The sequence below is a fragment of the Sapajus apella genome, unplaced genomic scaffold (assembly GCF_009761245.1).
Source record: "Sapajus apella isolate SASKATOON/1434 unplaced genomic scaffold, GSC_monkey_1.0 scaffold32, whole genome shotgun sequence".
Lineage (NCBI taxonomy): Eukaryota > Metazoa > Chordata > Mammalia > Primates > Cebidae > Sapajus > Sapajus apella.
In genome coordinates, this window is record NW_022436972.1 from 13775187 (window position 1) to 13792903 (window position 17717).

A 17717-nucleotide genomic window follows, 5' to 3' on the forward strand; every position below is an offset into this window, starting at 1 on the left:
TGGTCCAAGGACCTGCATCTGGGAATTATTGAGTTAGAGCACAGAATTTCAGAACTACAAAAGATCTTATGAATTACCACATTCCACCACCCCTAGGATGCTTGAGTTCCTTGTGCAATATACTTGACTAGTGTGTGTCCAGCTGGTTGTAAGAACAACAATTTGATGAGGCCATTTTGACACATGGACATCTTGACATGTAAAGCATAAAATTATAAATGAAGCTTTCTGGTTACAGCAGAAAATATCAATTACACTAAAATACAAATAAATAGAAATAACTATCTTTATAGTTTCAGCTCTAACCCTAGCTCCACCTCAGAGATCTGTGGCTCATCTTCAGGGTCATCATATCCCCATCCTTGGGCTACTCAAAAGGGACAAGTGAAGGATGGGGGGGTCCCAGGGATGGAGCGTGGATCAGAGAAGGGAGGAGGCAGGCTGAAAGATGGTGTAAGGAGATGTGCTAAAGACATCTGTTTCCCACTTAATTACAAAAAGAGAAGCAAGTTTCATAGTCGAAATAAAACCATTTGCTGTGTTCTGCTCTTCCCCAAAGGTTTGATTCCGTCCCAAAAGGCATATGGTGTCAAAATGGCCCTCTCAATGCATGGCATCAAAATTTCCACAGCATCAAAACAGCCATGTCAGAATTGCAGAATTTGGAATAATTATCCCCAATAGCAACAATGTGAAGTATCTTTAGACATTTGCAACTATTAGAAAGATGCTCCTGATACGCAGTTAAAATGCATTTCTGCATGGCTTCTGCTGGGGGACCCAGACTTCACTTCTAAGGCCTCACAAAAAGAATCTAATTCCTCTTCCCCATGACAGTGCTGCAGATTAGCCACGCCTTCCTCCAAATCACTTCTTCAGGACAGCAGCCTCAGTTCCTCCTAGAGTTCCTGATGTGACATGGTTTCATATCCCCTCTCTGTCCTGGTTGCTGCCCTCTGAACAAGTTTTGGCTTGTCTATATTGTTCTTCGAGTGTGGCACGCAGAACTGAATTTAGTTCTCCAGGCATGACCTTTCTGGTGGATCCATCACCCCCTCCATTCTAGATGGTGTCTTCTGTTCACGCACCCTAAGAGCACACTAGGGTTTTTGCCAACCACGTCATACCACTGATGTTAGCTATGTTGTCAGCACATGGATTCCAACCTGGATACTCCAGCTTCTAAGTGGGAGCCCTTTGCATTGAATCACACACTCTGGAGGCTCCCAGAGCACTGCCTAGTGGTAAAGAAAGGTGTGAGCACATCTTTGCTGCTAACAGCTCCAGAATAAGCCACAGAAGTTCAACTGAAGATGCTCCCCTTTCCTGTGCCCCAGAGAGTGCTGGCGAGACATTCTACCCTCCAAGTGTAATCAGCATGGCCTCCAGCTGATGGACCACAGTTGATGCCTTCCTGCTACCAGCCATAATCCCTATGGCACAGTCACTGCTTATAGGAATAGAAAACCCAGCAATTCTCAAGGAACTCTGTACTCTCCCTGGCCTCCCAACCCCCATACTGTCCTTGCAGTTTGCCTACATGGGGGCAATATACAGATGTCCAAACCCCTCCCAGAGTCACAGACAGCCCTGAGAACAGTAGGGGGACTTGACATAGTGACATTCAATGCTTGACTAAGCAGCAAAACTTAGAGAAATTTCCAAGAGGAATGGAATCAGTAGGAAGTACATCATTCACCACTTTTGATTGACTTTCCCACAGCATGAAAAGTTCTCTTCTGCTATGAAAGAAAGTTTCCCTGACTCTTCCCCCACTTCCCTCACTGTATTTCCCTTTAAAATAGCTCATGGGTTGCGGTGGTGGGGGGCTGGTGAAACAGTCATTACAACGTTAAAACTGTGAAATGTTCATGGATATGCGTCAAACAATGGATCCCTGTAGCAAACCTACTCATGGTGAAAAATCCTGAAGAAGCTGGCCTTTGACTATAGATGCATGAATATAAGCATGCACACATCTCACTCACACACACACACACACACACACACACACACACACACACACACACACAATCAACTAAAAAATATCCAAGACAGGTTTTCTCTAGACCTAGGGCTTTGGCTGTGAGCATTTCCCGTTAATGGTAACCATTACACGATGACAGTGACTCACCATATACCTCATTTAGAACCAAATATCTCTGATGAGGGTCCCAGAGGATGCAGTTCATCCACTATCAAAGTGAATCTAAACTCCTCAAGCATTCATCTTCCCCCCCACCCCCATTAATTCTGGTTTCTGCCAGAAGCCAGCCTGCCTAATTCTCTTTATTGCCGTTAATATTAATAAAGATGGTGGGCTAATGAGAAGAAAATGTGTTTCAGCACAGGGGGACCATCCCCTGCTGCAGAACAGGGCTTCAGCATTCGGATTTCATTAGCATTAATGTGACTTCTGCCAGCAAAAGATTTGCACGTGGAGGCAGGACTCTGCTTAGATACACACATTGTTTTTCTCTTGTTAGATGGACATTTTTAAGAATATTCGGCGGGGCGCGGTGGCTCAAGCCTGTAATCCCAGCACTTTGGGAGGCCGAGGCGGGTGGATCACGAGGTCAAGAGATCGAGACCATCCTGGTCAACATGGTGAAACCCCGTCTCTACTAAAAATACAAAAAATTAGCTGGGCATGGTGGTGCGTGCCTGTAATCCCAGCTACTCAGGAGGCTGAGGCAGGAGAATTGCCTGAACCCAGGAGGCGGAGGTTGCGGTGAGCCGAGATCGCGCCATTGCACTCCAGCCTGGGTAACATGAGTGAAACTCCGTCTCGAAAAAAAAAAAAAAAAAAAAAAAGAATATTCAAAATACAACACGAATTAGGTGTGTCGTGAGGCTACAGAACACACTGTTCACTGTGAAAAATGTCAGGTTGGCAGTGGATAAGGAATTCATGGCATGGCAGGTTCCTTCCCTGCGTGGCAGAAGTTTGAGTTTAGACGCTCCCCAGGGATTTCCGCTTGGTTTCACGGCTTGGAAAGAAGCTTGCCCATAAGCCCTTGGCCTGAGAGAAACCAGATGGCCAGAAGGCGGTTCTCTGTTCCGAGCCTCCGGAGACAGGAGAGGGAGAGGGATAATGGTCAGGAAGCCCGTTCCAGGCCTGTGTTAGGGCCGAGAACAGCCACAGGCTCTCTGAGCACACAGCCAGAAATACATGTCCAGGAAGCTCAGCCAGGGCTCTGTAGCGTCACGCGGGCATAGTGAAATGAAAGCATGCTGCTTATGATGGAGTCCTTAAGGTCCATGGACGATGGTGCAGCTCTTGTGTGTTGCTCCCTGCAGTAGTGTGCCATTCTCAGAAAGAAAAGTAATCAGCCAGGGCCTGCTTACGTGGTGCTGGTGAGGGTGCACGTGAGGTACAATCTGCTTTGCTTCCTTCTTGGTGGGCTGCTGTGCTTCTGTGTGTGTGTGTGTGTGTGTGTGTGTGTGTGTGTGTGTGTGTAAGAGAGAGAGAGAGAGAGAGCATCCATGGAGCTTCGTGATGGCAAGGACTGGCTGAAATGATCAAGCCCCAAACCAGTGAACCTGGATTTACCATTCACATCACACCCTGAGTATCTGAAACTGGCCATAAAGTTGTTATATACATGCATGTGTGCACACATGTGAAAGCACGCACGTGCCGAAACTAGGTAAGAAAAAGAGTCACTGTCATACTCTCTTAATCTTTGGGAGGACAAGGAAGTCTAGGACAGGAATAAACAGAGCGTAAGGATCCCTGCCCACCTAGGCTCATTCTCTTTCACTTAAGGCTGACCTGGTACACGCTCTGCAAACTCACATGCCTTTCCACGACAAGCAGCATCACTAGCACACCACAGGCAATGATAGTGTCCACTCCTTGGGTCTTTGGGTGCTAATAAGGTATCTCATTGATCAAAAGTCCCGTATCACCTATATGTCATGGTCCTAGAGTCGTGAACTGCGGAAGATCAATTTTGCCCCTGTATCTGGAGACCCAAGAAAGCGGAAAGGAAAAGGCAGCATTGAATCCATCCCCTTTCTTGAGTAAACAACTCTTTCACACACAAAAAGAAGAAGACAAAAATCTTCTCCAGCAGCATTCTACCGAGCTGTGCAGTTTTAACACTGACCTAGATAACCTGAGTTTCCCAGAAATTTCCAGATGGACTATACCAAATAATGCAAAAACACATTCACATTATCCCGATAGATAGATTTTGTGAAATAAAAGTGTATTCATTTTTCTTTAACATCATTAAAATATTAATTTAAATTTCAGTTCTTCTCTACTCTTTGTTAAAAGCTGACACAAGTGTACTGATGAACTCTATTTCAGCTCTGTTCTTACAAAGTAAAAGACACACAGAAACCAAAGTAAAGAAAATTGTGTCTTTTGCTTGTGCCTGTTTCAGTAAAGTCAGTATTTAAAACGGTTGTCTGGATAGTCCAATCTTGAGACCAGGAAGGCATCTCTCTATGAATCTAGTTAATATCAAGACAGGCCCTATAAGCAGAAAATAACTTAAAAATTCAAAAAAGAAATACAAATCAATTTGCCATCTTTTTACTGGTGAATGTTTTTCATGACATTCAGCAATGTAACCTGTCTCTGTAAGTCAACATCTACTCAAACTAGAGTCTAAAATTTGAAGTGTCAAAGCTCAGACCTAGTGAGTTCTTCTCAACAAAGTCCCCACTACTCAGTTCTCCCTTCCCAAAATGGGCCACTTAATTGAGTCCTTTGGAGACATCACAGTGCAAGTAACTCCCTCAGAAAAAAGAAAAAAAAAACGCCCAAGGACTTGAAAAGAGAAAGAATTTCACACTTGCCAGCCCAGCATAACCACCCACCCTTGAGTGTCAGTAAAGGAAGAAGCCAAAAATGGCTCTTAAACAGACATCCCCAGGGAGGGTAAGGCTGTGTCTGCAGCCAGAAATGCTGCTTCCTTTGGCCTAAGTCAGTAATATTTAGATCACAGCTCTCCAGCTGCAAGCAGATCTGTTCAGATGCAAACCGTAGCTGCTGAAGCCCCCGTTCCCTTTCTCTTCTGAAATATGTTTCACCTCTTGTTCCAGGGCAGAAACAAGTGATGCTTCTATTCAATGGTAATTGTAAATATGACTCCTGGCACATTTCACTGTAAGAATCACTGCTGTGAGGCCAGATTTAGCTACTCTAATATAAGAATGACTTTCACTCTCATCTTCTCCGGGCCTCTTGGCAAACCAGAACCTAAGCTAGTTATTGAACCACTGGCCATGATGGGATGGGGTAATCAAATGTCTTACCCCTTCCTATCCTGCTCATACCAGCTTCCCCAGAGAATGAGATCATTAAGAAGGGAATAATCTCACACGAGTTACCGTAGACCAGGTAGCTCAGGACTTTCTGGTCATCTGCACTGACACTGTCCCAGCTGAGATTCAGAACAGTTAAGTAACATGTCAGAGGTCACTCAGCAATAAATAGCAAAGCCGTGACTCCAACCCAGTTCTGCTGTGCTCTGACGCGTATGACCTTTCTACCCTGCCGCGCTGCTTGTTTTTCTTAAGGTTCTCAGGGACTATAGCAGTTAAGGTAACAGGAGCTACTGTAACAAAAAGCCCAAAACTATGTAACGGCTCAAACAGGGTAGAAGTTTGTTTCTTGTACATGTGAAGTCTGTGATGAAGATTCCTAATAAGAAGCCTCTTAAGTAGTGATTCGGGACCCAGGCTCATCTTTCCATCCTGTGACTCTGCCATGTCAAATCAGGGCTTTCATGGTGGTCATACCCATCTTCATCAAGAAGGCGGGAGTGGAAGAGCAAGGAGGGCCATTCGCAGGTCGTTCCTTCGTGGAAACCACACACATCATTTCTGCACACATCCCTTTGTCTAAAAGTCAATCGCATGGGCTCTATCTTTTGAGAAACATACGTGTGCCTGAGAAGAAGAGGAACATGGTTTGCTGAAAAGCAAATCAATCGTTGTCACAGGAGCTAAAGAATTCAGTATTTGGCAAAAATTACCTGGGCATGGTGGTACACACCTGTAATTCTGGCTACTCGGGAGGCTAAGGCAAGAGAATCCCTTGAACCTGGGAGGCAGAGGTTGCAGTGAGCCGAGATCGCGACACTGCACTCCAGCCCGGGTGACAAAAGCAAAACTCCATCTCAAAAAAAAAGGAGAATTTAGTATTTGAGGACGAAAGAACAAACATCTCAACAAAAGCTGTGGCATAAATTATTTATGTTTTAAATGACAATATGAAATTTTAAAAGAAAACATTCTTAAGCCAGGCCCTATGATCAGTGTTTTAAATATTCAAATAAAGATACAAATTAATATTCAAAAGGAGATCAGTCTTTCTGTTAGTGCAGGGGGTTCCCAACCTCCAGGCCACAGATGGGCACTGGTCCGTGGCCCGTTGGGAACCAGGCTGCACAGCAGGAAGTGAGCGGCAGTTGAGCGAGCATCATCGCCTGAGCGCCGCCCACTGTCAGAGGAGCAGCAACATCCGATTCCCCTCGGAGCACGAACCCTATTGTGAACTGCGCATGTGAGAGATCTAGGTTGCCTGCTGCTTATGAGAATCTAATTGCTGATGATCTGAGGTGAAACCGTTTCATTCCGAAACCATCCCCCTCACCCTTACCCTGGTTCATGGAAAAACTGGCTTCCATGAAACCAGTCCCTGGTACCAAAATAGTTGGGGACCACTGTATTAGTGGATATGTTTTGACATGTAGCAATATAGTCAGCCTCCAAACGTCAGCAACTACTAAAGGCAGAGTCCTTGCAACAACTACTAAAATTATGAAAGAGTCAGGCTCCTCTCAGCATTGTACCATCGACAGGAAGCTGAGGCTGACCCTGAAAAGCACCTTCCCACTTAGATCTGGTTGTTTCAACAGAAGAGATGTGCATCCCTGAACCCACAAAACCAAAAGCTTGACCTGTGGACAAGGTAAACTCTGGTTCTTTAACGTTACTGGCAACAAAGTACACAACTAACTGAGGAATCCTTGGCCATCCTTTAGCATAAATATCTGGGACGTCACTTACATCTGCCCACACCTTTTTGGCCAATGATGATTTATCCCTTTCTACCCTCTTCAGCAGCAAGAGATGGAAGAAGTTCTAATGATGACAGTGGCAATGCCCTAAGCACGTTTCTCCAGGTGTGAGCTGAGCAGTGACCAAGGAAGAGCAAACCACATGCCCTCCAAAGACGAGCCACTGTGACCTGTTCACTGGCTCTGTTCAAAATATCCAGGTACATACAGCAGTGTTTTGGAAACTGAAGCTCTGAGCGCCCTGAAAAATGAACTAAACTAGACATTTACATTCTCAAGTACACTTTGGGCAGATAAAAGTGAGTTGCCTGAAGCAGGAAAACACTGACAGTTTTCTGGTTTGCTAGATACAGTTCCAGAAAATATCTCTTTGTCTCTGTTAGCAGCCCTTCCTCTCCTTATTTCAGCTTTCTTCTTGACCTGCAGGAAATCAGAAGGAGGCGAACCCGAACTTAGCATCGAGCCTGCATATGCCAAGTGCTTGTTTCCAGTCCACATGTATGTATTCAGCGCCATATAATACAGCGCACCGTACACAGGATTGGGACCACAACATGGTCCTACTATCAAGGAGGCCCTGCTCTTGTGAGAAAACCAAGGTGTGTATTCTTCTCCCGCATAAAGCAGAAACTCAGAAACTGTTTGCTGCGTCAAGGAATAAATGACCAGGCCCTGTAGTGATATTGTACAACAAGGAGAGGCTCTCAGCCTTTTCTGAAAATGAAGAGCAGATCGATTTTGCTCAGTCATTGACCTATGTCCTTTAGTATAATAGGTAGATGATTGACTATCATAGGGTGATGGATAGATTCCCCTAAAGGGCAAAATTTTCTTTTTGGCCCCATCCAGTCAAAATTGCTCTTGAATGAATTCCTGCTTTTCTTGAAAAAAATAAAAATTCTCACAGAAGCAAGTTAGAATAGAATTTGGGATAAATAAGAAGACTCCTCCTTTGGTCAGCACTTTCCGAAGAGTGGTCCAGGAAGCGTGGGTCCCAAGGTGTTCTGGGAAAGAAAAATTCAGCTGTCTATTAAGTTTGGGAAATGGTCCATATTGTATTTCCCATTTAGAGAGTCACAAAGCAAATTGACATATTCAAATTTCTGGAAAAACCCACAGTAAAGAATCCTTTTAACTGTGTAACCTAGTTTTCTCCAAATATACCAGAACACAGAAAACTTTTTTTGTTTGTAATACTTATCAACATTTCTTTAACGTGTACACCGTGAAGTTGATTTTGGTAAAAGTCTCCTCAATCCATAAGGCATATGCCCATCTGGCATATGGGTGTAAAAGAGGTAGCTGGGCTGAGAGACTGCCACGGTCTTTATGAAAGGCGGTGAGGGACTGCAGAGACCCCGTCACACCAAGCCAGAAACCAAAGATGAGCATGGAGTGAGACTCGCGGACACACACGGTGGCACAAAGTGGGTGGCCTGATGACCTCTGGCAGCCAGCACCCATACATTAATCCTCTTTCAGATTTTGGCTTCTGAGCGTTTCACCGCCCTCAGTTTACCAGTCTTATTCTTATCATTGACATGTTTTTCAGAAGTTTTGCCATCCCAAGAAGGAAGTCACAGAAATTTAAAATACAAATAAATTGTAAAGAACCCAGCCCATCGTGTGTGAACAGAAAGTGAAGCCACGCTGTGATGGGTGAATGGAACTTGCAGCCAGTTGTTGCTCTGTCCTGGCCATAGCTCTGGAAGACGGAGCACGTCATTTTAATGCCATGGGCCTCATTTCTCACATTGAGAATGTGGGGAAAGCTGGACTCACGCACGTGAGCTCCAATGAGGCCAGGAACTGAGCTGAACACTGTACAGAAAATCTCGTTACTCCTTTCAACTCAGTGGTCGTGTGTCGGCTCAAAAAACACGAAGACCCTGCGGCTCAGAAGGCCACAGCCCCGCCCCCACCCCAAGGCCATCCCAAAATTAAAAGAGCAGAAATGTAACCCTGTGTCTATACAACTCTAAAACTCCTAACTGCTAGAGCTCTGTCCTGTCTCTTTTTTGTTTTTGTTTTTTGTTTTTGAGACAAGGTCTCACTCTGTCACGCAGGCTGGAGTGCAGTGGCACCATCTTGGCTCACCGCAACCTCTGCCTCAATCTCCCAAGTAGCTGGGAGTACAGGTGCGCACCACCACATCTGGCTAATTTTTGTATTTTTAGTAGAGGCAGGGTTTCACCATGTTGACCAGGCTGGTCTTGAACTCCTGGCCTTGGGTGATCCGCCTGCCTTGTCCTCCCAAAGTGCTGGGATCACAGGCGTGAGCCACTGCGCCTGTCCTCTCTTTTATCTCTGATATTCTCACCTTAAAATGATGGGAGGTTTTGAGAATTTTCACTGAAAAAGGTGAGTGAGAACAATATTAGAAGAATTTCCACATTAGAAAATTTGACACAATGCTGATCAAAAGTACAAAAAAATAGGAAAAACTGTTGCATATTCACTAATACTTGGCTTTCCTAATTTTTAAAATTCCTACTTATTTCAAGCCTGTGAAAACTACTATATGATTTTTAGGTTACTGTTACAGTCAATAAAAATATGATTGTCAAGTAAAAATTCATTTCATATCTCATCATACATTTCAATATCTTTTGTAATAGCGCTAAATCAGTATACAATGCATGAAATTCATTTCTCTTTAAATACATTCTACTATAAAATTCAACAGGAGGCTGGGCAAGGTGGCTCATAACTGTAATCTCAGAGCTTTGGGAGGCCAAGGTGGGAGGATTGTTTGAGGACAGGAGTTCAAGACCAGCCTGGGCATCATAGTAAGGCCACCAGCTCTACAAAAAAAATAAAATAAAATTAGCTAGGTGGTGGCATGCACCTGTAATCCTAGCTACTTAAGAGGCTGAAGTGAGAGGACTGCTGGAGCCCAGGAGTTTGAGGTTACAGTGAGCTATGAATGTGCCACTGCACTCCAACCTAGGCAACAGAGTAATATCAAGATCCTCCTCTTAAAAAAAAAAAAAAAAAAAAAAAGTAAAACTGGGAAAAACAGTGGCAAATCAGACCTGGAGAGCCCATGAGACATGAAAAGTTGCTCAGTCCACGACACATGGCAAACACATACAGTAGCTGGTCTGGTTGTATTGCTTAGCTTACTGATCAGCATCATTTTGGATAGTCACTGGGTCCCTCTGAAAGCCAAAGATATTGTACCCAGTGAGTCCCCTTGACCAAGAAGTCATTCTCTTTACAGAGTAAGAGAGTTTCTTAGACAGAGACACCCATTTTAAGTATGAAAGCTTTTATCCTGAACCATTTTTTATTCAAGATGATTGCTGATTTACTGGGAGACTCCTCCCAGGGTTTATTGCCTAAACCTTCGTGTGTGTGTGTGTGTGTGTGTGTGTGTGTGTGTGTGTGTGTGTGTGTACTAATATGTATCAGTTTATATGGATGTGACAGCTCTTTACAATTTTGGGGTTCCTCCCCCATTGCACAAATTCATTCTGGAAATGACTTCGTTACTTCATTTTCATACCCTGAAATGTAAGTACACTGAGACTTCTGACTTGAACACCCTGAACCCATTTGAAACACCATCCACTGCCCTCCAAGTCTTCTGTCCTATTTCCTGCTCTTTTTTTAAGTATAGAAAGTTTTTAAAGGGACATCAAACATCTCTGTTCTATGGATGGCATTATGATGAGCTCTTCATTCCCGCCTCATAAAGAACAGAGGTCACATTTTGTTGTGCCCGCTCACGGCCCTGTTTGTCTTTGGCAAGTGGTATCTTGCGAATTGCTTTTGCTAGTCTGACCTTAATTCTTCCACGTCTTTGTCACCGCGGTGTATGCTGCTTGGGAGTCTGCCCCAGTTTCCTCTGCTTTTTGCTGAATTCACATTTTTATTTCATCTTTCCCCTACATGAACTTGTTTTCTTCTTCCTCCTCTCTCAGCTTTCATTGAGCCCAAAGAAAGTATCTTATTGTGTTCTTCTATTTTATTCTCCTAAAAAAAAAAAAAAGAAAAGAAAAGAAAACCTCCAGGAATTCAGAACCCTTGTGCTGCTTAAGCTCTGGAGATTTTTTTGGGAATTTACATACGCTTATTAAAGTCCATTTTGTTAACATTTGTTTGCTGAAATCAACAGTTAAATCTGTCAGCACTGACATCAAGAATCTTCCAAAAGAAATAAGTGAATATCACGCTTCCTCGTGTCTAGGAGGTGATCATCTAAGACCTTCCTATACATTCTTCTTTTGCTGTACCTGCCACTAAGCAATTGTAACAAACGTGTAGAGATGACTAGCCTGGAACAGAGTTATAATTTTTAAAATCTGACTGCCCTTAAATTCACATTTCAATTATTCTTTTGTCACTCTATTAAGCTTCGATTTGAACTAGAATTATCTATCCTAGTTCAACAGATTAAATTCTCTTTAGCCTGCTGGCAACAGCTTCCTGACCCCCTGCTATTATTGACTTATACTCAAGAGAAAGCACCCCTGCTTCTGTTCAGCACCTACTGGCCCCGAAACAGTGGGCCCGACAAGCAGGCACATATTTCCCAAGACAGCTCAGAAAACCACTTTCACTTTCAGGAAGCAAGCTTGATAATTAGACTGCACGGAGCCCAGAGCCATATGCAATTAAGTACTTAACAAAAGCCTCTGATAAGGATTTTAAAGATTCCTGAGCAGAAGGAAAGAGTGGAGCAAATGAAAGAGATTGGCAGAAGAGAAGTTCCTGTGATCAGGAAGACAGAAATACACAGAGATAGAATCTTCCGCCCATTCCGGTAAAAAATGTAACCGCTAACGTTTCTAAGAGAGATATTCTGTGCCACAGATGGCCCTAAGCCATTTATGTGGATCAGCTGCTCTCAGTGGCCGCATGAGCAACATATGATTATTATCCCTTTTTTACAAAGGAGGAAGCTCAGGCACAGTAAGGTTCATAACCAGCCTCACATTCAGCTAGAAGGTGGCTTTCAAACTGTAGAGCCTCAGTGCTTGCCACTGTAGCTCCTGAGGACGCCCATTCCATGAGGCCTGGAGCTCTCTCATAATTTGAAGAAGAATCTTGGAAGATTCTTCTCATAAGGAATCTTACCTGAATATTTCCCCCTGACCGGCATCTCCTCCAAGCCCTTTCCTGCTCCCAAGCCTTCTCTGTGTTCCTGACAAGCTTCAGCCCTGGGTCTTAGACTTCCACGCAGTCTACTATTTCTCCCACCACCTCTCCTTGCCCGTCATGGGCTGCCTTTATCATTGAAGAAAAGCCACATGCAAGAACCAGGGCCTTTCCAGCTCTGAGGTCCTTCTTGGAAAATCAGCTCTCCATGACACCTTGCTAAGGGTCAAAGCCATCCCTGGGGTGTACGGAATTAGGCAAGAAGTAACACACCAGTGGCTCAGGAACTGGAGGACATGGTTACAGCAGCCAGCAGGGGCTAAATCCTCAGATACAGCCATTTCCATAAATTCAACTGCACCAAAACTGGACCATGAGGCATTGCTCAGTAGCACAAAACTGAAACCAATGCAATTGGCCCTTGGCTGCCAGATGCCTGGAACTGACCAGTTCACTGTGTAGGCTCACCCCGTCATCTGCCCCACCTCCAAATAACTGACCCTGCATTTTACTGACTGGAGTATCTTGATATTTTTTTTTCTTAATTTTTTTTTTTTTTTTTTTTTTTTAAAAAGATAGGGTCTCACTATCTTGACCAGGCCGGTCTCAGACTCCGGGCGTCAGGCAATCCTCCCATCTTGGCCTCCCAAAGTGCTGGGATTACAGCTGTGAGCCACCATGCTCAGCCCAATGGTAGCATTTTATTGTATCATTGCCATCAAGGAAACATGACTGAAACCTACTTACACAAGCACACTCATGATTACATAAACACAAACACATCTACGTGCACTTTGCTCCTCTTCTTCCTCCTTCATGATCTTCCTTTAATGTTTATTTTAATTTGATTTCATCATCATAGAAACAATATTGTGATCATTTTAAGGCCTATTATTGAGCATTTCTTAGGGTCTGCCCTATGCTAACTACTTTACATGAATTTTCACAACTTCTCTATGAGAAAGGAATCATCACTCTCATGTTTTTTTTTTTTTTAAGAGATGGGATCTCACCATGTTGCCAAGGCTGGTCTTGAACTCCCGGCCTCAAGCAGTCCTCCTGCCTCAGCCTCCCAAAGTGCTGGGATTACAGGCGTGAGCCACTGTGCCTGGCCCAGTCACTTACATTTTAAAGGTGCTAAATACTGAAGTTTACAGAGGCTCAGAGACTACCCCTGGGTCACTTGGTGACAAGGAACTGGTGGACATGGGATTGAGACCCAGGGTCACCAGCCCCAAGAATCATGCAGTAACATTTACTCAGGTGTTTTAGGGCATCTTTCTAAACATTCTGGAAAGGACTTGTAGTTCCTGCTCACTTCAGGACAGGGCAGGACAGCAGTAACATGGGAAAACACTACAGATGAAAATCTCTTGCTCTAATGGTTCCTTTTTATTGAGTGTTTCAATTTCTGTGGATAAAGGAGGCAATTGGCGATCCCATGCTGTTTCCTGCTCCCATGTCCCGTCTTCATCCCCACAGGCAATGTCAATGCCTCAAACAGCCTCCCAGACCAGAAGGGCATCAGGCCCCATCAAACTCCAAGGGAAGGAGAAGCCTGTAGGAAAGAAAAGGAAAGTAGGAGAAGAAAATGTGTTCATTTCATTGTGGGAAGGGGGAACTGCCAAGGTAACTTTCTGCTTTTCTGAGTGAGCATTTTGATCATCTTAGATGGACTGAAGCAAGACAGGTTTCATTGATAAAAATCGCAGCAGCCTCCTCCGGAGGGACATGGAAAATCACAAGCTATTTGTGAGATTCTATCACTATCAGATTTCTACATGCCCAGTGGGAATGAAAGCCTAAAATGTATTCCTGTCTCTGTCTCTCAAATAAACATTTTCCAAACAACCAAGAAACAGGGCATATTAAGATCTCCAACTAGAGAATCCCATGAATGCTGTCTGTCCAAGACCAAGGAAAAAGATCCATGTAAAAAGCGGGAAGGAGATGACTCCCAGAACAGGAGATTTCAGACATTATTAGAGGTCTCAAGGCATACCTAAATATATGAGCCAAATGGCATCTTAGGAAAAAGGGCTTCTTCTAGAAAGCACTTGCAGCCCGTAACAAATTAGGTGATTCCCATGAAACAGATTAACCTTTGGTATCAAGTTGATTGAAGTCTCAGATGGCACTAGCCGCTGGCCATTCATCCCATCTCACACTCAGAGGGTGCCAGTGCTGACGGGCTCTGGAGGTCAGACCAGGCCAGGACACGGGTGGAAGCCTGCCAAGGCTTACCAAAGGGTTGGCAAGCAACTCGATATGGGAGCTGGAGCTTTCCTTTTGAGTTTCCTGAGCCCTGGGCCTGTAAGTATCCTTTGCAGATGAAAGGTCCTAACCATTAAACGCGGACTGCCATGTTTTCGCCATCACAGATAATGGCTTCACCATCTAAATGCTTCTCAAAATTAGCATGACGTTATGGCTTCTTTTCCTTACTAAGGAGTGTATACCAGGAAAAAAAGTATGGTAATAACTGTACACATACAGATGTCTTTGACATAATGGACCAATTCCATCACTTTAGTATTATACAGTGGTTCCCAATTCGCACTGAATAAAGGTGAGAGAGGCTGGCTATGGAGAATCACATCAGTATGATCTTTTAGACAGATTTGGCTCTCTTATATATGTGCAAACATGAACACAGGGTCTTCTAAATTTTGCTTTTGTCTGATTGCCTTCCTATAAGGAAAAAAACTATCCAACATGATTAACCTTTGTTTGTAAAAAAATAAACTTTCCCTCGCTTTCACTAAATAGTTAAAAGAGCAAATTTGCAAATTAACACTTTAGCAAGATCCTGAATCAATCTCAAAGAAGGCTCTACTTAAGGATGGTTCCAGATACATCTCAAGTCCAATGTGTGGCTGATTCCTGCCATATGCTCTGAGTTTTCTCAGGCTCAATGAGAAATACCAGGGCTTGCTACACAGAGATTTCTAATGCACCTGGCAGTAGTCTGGAATTTACTTCAACTGATTTAAAGAATTTGCGAACAAGAATTTTATCTGAATTGTCATCACCCTGGAGCAACTGGCCAGGCTCAAAAGGTGTCCCAAACGGGGCTAGACACGTCAGCAAGAGCTGCCAGGTGTCTTGTCACTCAGCACGGCCACTTCCTGATGGTAACAGGATCAGCCCTGGGGACTTGCTGATGGGCAGCATGGCAGGATGACCCCGGCCACCTCCACACGCACTCTGATAAGCACTGGCAGGTTAAATGAGGGCATGTGCTGGGTGCTGCTCCATCAGCACCTCCACTTGGCTCCTTCTCAGGAGTTAGAATTTGTTGATGTAACCCATACCATAAGAAGAATGAAAACTCAAGCAGCAAAGCCCGTGTTAAGAAGCCTTTTGTTGCAAAAAAAAAAAATGCAATTTTTGCCTCCAGCTGCTACATTCAGGGACCAGTTAATAACGGGAGAGAGGGCAGAGTAAGACGGGAACAACACAGAGGAAAGGACTTGCGAGCAACTGGGAAACATCTTCTTGTCATTGACAGCCCGGTGACACCTTTCCCTGCAGCAGAAAATGAGAAAGGTTCGACACCCCCTCTCAATACTGCTGTAACAGGCATCCACAGGTGTCACAAGGACATTTTATAGGGCGCATTTCCATGGCATGGGATCTCCTGACTGCCACTTTGGCACCAACTAGTGCAATGGGAAACGGAAAAAAAATGATTAGAGCTACAAAAAATGATGAAGATGAGTCAGGGCAGGAAAACTCTGCCTGAATTCCGAATAACCACTGGCCGAGGTCAGGAATGTGTAGTATACCAGCTCCAATACAGTGAGCTTAGCTGTGATCAGGCACAAGAGTCCGTGGATCGGGGGAGACTCAAGGAGTAAAGGTGCATCTGATAAGGCAAAAAGGGGCTCCTTCTGTACCACCCCACCTACCGTGTGTGTGTGTGTGTGTGTGTGTGTGTGTGCGCACGTGCAGGTACACACTCATTCCCCACTGTGTCCACAACAGCTTTCAGGATCACCAATAAACACCCTGGTGAGGAGTCCTGGGCTGGACTTGAGACCGACAGTCTTACTTTATGTTCTTCTTTGATGCATGCACAGGTGCCTTAGTAAACTATTAAGTCATTACATAGTATTTCTCTGTAATTCTCAGTTCCTTTCTTACATTTCTAGAGCGATGTGCTTTAAAATGTTAGAATGTGCAATAGATCTTAGGATGTCTTAGAGATCTTGGAAGGCCTATAGATCTTATTAAAAGACACTTGATTTGGGTGGCCACTTCCCGATTCCCTGAGGATAAACCCAGTTCACAGAACCCATCGCAGAATTAACTGACTTGAACCAAGCCCCTCATATTTGCCACTTCTACTGAGAACTACGAAGTTCAACCCAAGTGGGTGCCTAGTCTATCATTGAAGGCCAGTTTCATGAAGGTAAAACACACATTGCCAAGAAAGGGGCTGTGCTGTTCCTGGCTGAAGGACTAGGATAAGTAAGGGACCCAGTGCTGTGGTCAGGTGGGCCTTTTGTCTCTTTCTTGGCCTCTGGGTATCTGGTATATGATTTCCAGTGAAGTGCTTGCAGGGGAGGGGTGAGCAGGGGCTGTTTATGGAAGGTGGCATTGCCGTTTCTTGATTGTTGAAGACCACCCAGCCCAGGGAGTCTAACACATTTCCATAGGTGTGCCCCTATCAGAGGGAACTGTCCACAGTACATGCTGTGTGAATGCTGTCACTTGGAAAGGAGGAACTTCAAACCAAGTAGCTGCCGTAGGACCGTGCTCACGTTCAGAGATGGTTTTTAGAACCAGCTGAAAATTTTGTTTTTTAGCACCCTCAGTGAGAGCATGTTTAAACAATCTCTCATTAGAGTCTGAAGCCACCATGAAAAAGCAGATCTATGATAAAAATTCAATAATGAAAGCCTGACACAGGCTCAGAAATTCCCCGGCCCAAACCCCCTGGGTTTTATAACGTTATTTCATGATGTGAAAGATGCCATCTGAACAAATGCCTTCTGCTGCTAAACTTTAACTTTTTAGTCACTGATAAGTTCATTCAAAAAGCACAGCAATTCTCTAAAGATTGACTCTCACAATAAATGGATCTCTTTTCTCTTCTCTCTTCTCCCTGTGTAATTTTGTGCTTCATTCTCAAGCTGTCTTCAACATGAATAACTCCACTTACTTCAGCGAAGGTCCCCAAACATCACTCCAGGAGGCTGGAGAAAGGTCATAAGGACCCTTCATTCCCAGACACTCATTTTTCTTTTCTCTCCTATTAAAGGGAAAAAAAAAATCCCAGCTCAGGATTGTTCAGTCTCTAGATAAGAAGGGGAAAAAAATGAATATTCATTACACATATCTAAATTTGGACTATACATTTAATAATTTTAATGTCGTTTTTATTTCGAAGCTTTTTCTTACTTGGGTCTAAATCCTAGGAGGGAGTTGATATTTCAAATCCCTCAATTTCTAAAATCTCTAGTGCCTTATTCCAAATCAAATGTTCAAGTTAATTATATCCCCTAGCTCCCAGTAAACGGGAGAAATTCTTCAGAGAGAGTGCTATTTGAATAAAACTTCTTGGAATTG